Genomic DNA, 2,984 nt, shown 5'->3' with positions numbered 1-2,984 from the left:
CATTCCAAAAAGGCTAGCACAAAAGAAAATATTAAGAAATCGATCAACCCCGATCGACAAATAAAATAAAGCTGTGGTCATACCCAAAAGACCACAGCCCCACAAAATAAAGAGCAAGTGGTCCCCTATCATCACCACCAAACCAATACGCAAACTCAAAAAATAATAGCGCAACACAGCACAGCGCACGCGATCACCAAAGATTGCCCCAAGAGTTATCCAGCTACAAGTCGGATAAGCAACCCACCTGCTCAAATTCCGCGCATGTTAACTCGCTCCGAATTGCCAATGAAAATGAAGACCTCATTGTTTTACCAAGGGTCCCAAAGAACCTTTATTTCGTCAGCAGCTCAAAAGAGGTTGAAGCTCCCAACCGAAAATTCACAGTGGGAAGTATTTCGTATTGGTGGATGTAACTCAAAACGCACTAAGAATGCACGCGAACTAAATATAACTACCCGCAAGGCAAAGCGGAAGATAAATACAAAAGCTGTCATACTCAACCAGTAAACGGAGCACTTAGCGACTTCCCCCGTAAGTCGTGAATTTATTAAACAGTTCAATGCTCATGAACTAGCTGACCCCCATTTCAGAAAACCAGCACCCATAGAAAAATACAAGATAATGTAATAGCGCAAGAAACTATATTTGGTTGGGTGATAAGCGGTTCCGCCGCAAAACTTTGAAAATAGAGGGCAATAAATAAGATCCCTCGCATTCAATGCCATAAGCTCTAACAGTGTACAATCGCCCGATTGTAATGAAGGAGCACCCTAATGGCCTCTCTGCACCTTTGCACCGCTTTAAGGTTATGGTAAAAAGAAAGTGGAGAAAGGAAAATCACTCCAAATTCAACCGTCTAACCGAGCGCACACCGGGAAAACGGCAACCCCATTTTTACACATACATACATTTTGTTGACATACTTATGTAATTTAGTTAAAATAAAACATTTATAACGTTTTAACCAAAACGCGAGTGTTTTCACTTATTTAAAACGAACGCGAAGAACCTCTTCGCGTTGCTAGAAAGTTTGTTGATTTTTTTTAATATTCCACAAACTTAGAAATTTGGACTTAAACGGTTTTTGGTTGAAGAATAAACTATACTTTTATAAAAAAACTTATTAAAATAAAAAAATAAAATAAATAGTCAAAACTTGTCAATATGTGAGTGTCTTATAACTATGATAAGCACCATATATTATAGATGTAACGGATATCGGTCCTAAATTTACTATATGTATATATAGATTGGGCGCTTAAACATATGTTAGTGTTTGGCCGAGCTTCTCTTTTGATTTCTGGCGTGCGCTTTGGTGTTGTCACATAAAGTGGAGGGACCTAGAGTTTCACCCCGACTTCGAACGCCGATTGTATGTTTATGAGAAGCTATTTTTCATGGCAGAAATATAAACGGAAGTTTGCCATAGCCAGCCGAGTGGCGACCGCTATTAGAAAAAACTTTTTTTGTTTTTAATTTTTTGACGTTGGGCTGCCCCCAGGTCCTTTGGAACGGTAGCGCGCACTGCTCACCACTATACCACAGGGGCCGCTACAATACGGTGGAATATTTACTCAAAGTATTTTAAGTAATACATGTAACTAACAATAAGCTTCCCTGTCGGAAGCAAGTGCTTTTTTTTAACTAATTGAAACACTACTTTAACACAAATCTAATGGGTAAATATTTCGAATTTAGATACGCTTCTTACTCAAAGAAACAATTTGTGTTTAGGAAGCGTCAAAAAGCATCTGTGAAGTGCAGAACGCAAGCGTATTCAAACGAAACATACTGACTTTGCAGTTGTTTAAGCCAAATGCATTTTAAAGTAGTTGAAAATACATGCAAAAAAGGGCAATTGACTGCTTCCTAGGACATCGAAATGTTAAATAAATGAGTTCGTTGCAGGTAAAGTAGCGAGAATTTCAATTAGTTTTCATTTAAAATAAAATAGTTTATAAATTACTTGCATATGCATGCAAATGTAATTTTGATTAAGAACGATCAAAATTATTGGCTTTTATATTTAGAATTGGGCATTCAATTGTGACCCTGAATTTAGTTTTTATTATATTAAATTACTAGCGACCAATTTTAACTATTAACCGCCTAAAATAAAGGATAAGATCAACAAAAACTAAACGAGTCTGCCAAGAACATTTAAAGTCCTTAACTCTTAAACTTCCTTATTACCAGGGAACGGATTTTATGGAAATTGCCTTTTTTTCTGCTAAAGAGATATAGTATATTCGATTAAGAATGTCCACGATTTAGCTTTCCCTGATTCCATATATACACATTTGATGTTGCCTTTTTTTGCCTTTTTTAGGATATTTGCCTTTTTTTTGGCTTTTTTAAGATATTTGCCTATTTTTGCCTTTTCTACCTTTAAAAAAGTGATTATAGCATTTACATTTTTTTTTAAGATTAAAAAATATACACATTGCCCATGCGGCTTATAGAAGCGCAGAGACCTCTTGCCAAATTGGTGTTGGAAAAATTCAAAGCCGTTTTCTCAGCTAACGAAGGCTTGGAGACAATAAGGGGTGTTGATAGAATTATAAAGGGCGCGGAAAACGCCCTTATTCCTGATAATATGAACGTTTCAAACGTTCCATATTTAAATTGGGCTCCACTTGTATCAACTTACGTCGAGCGCACATTTAGTACATTCAAGGCTTTTCTTCGCGAAAATCGAATGAAAATGCTGCCAGAAAACTTCAAAATGCGTCTTGTGGTTCAATGTTACTACAACTATACAGATTAAAGTTTTATGAGATAGAAACCCGAAAGGATAAAATAGTCAAAGATTCAAAGTACAAATTTTTCATATAATGAAACTAATTCATAGTTTTTCTCTTTTTACTTGTAATATAAATGTAGTTTTTGATTGTTGTTCGTATTTTCTGTCTTTTAGGTGCCTTATTTTGCAGGCAAAAAGCCTTTTCCTGCCTTTTTTGGCTATTTTGTTTTGCCTTTTT

This window comes from Rhagoletis pomonella, unplaced genomic scaffold (genome assembly GCF_013731165.1).
Source record: "Rhagoletis pomonella isolate Grant_MI unplaced genomic scaffold, Rhpom_1.0 Rhpom_scaffold_00005, whole genome shotgun sequence".
Classification (NCBI taxonomy): Eukaryota; Metazoa; Arthropoda; class Insecta; order Diptera; family Tephritidae; genus Rhagoletis; species Rhagoletis pomonella.
Note: the sequence above shows the minus strand (reverse complement) of the source record.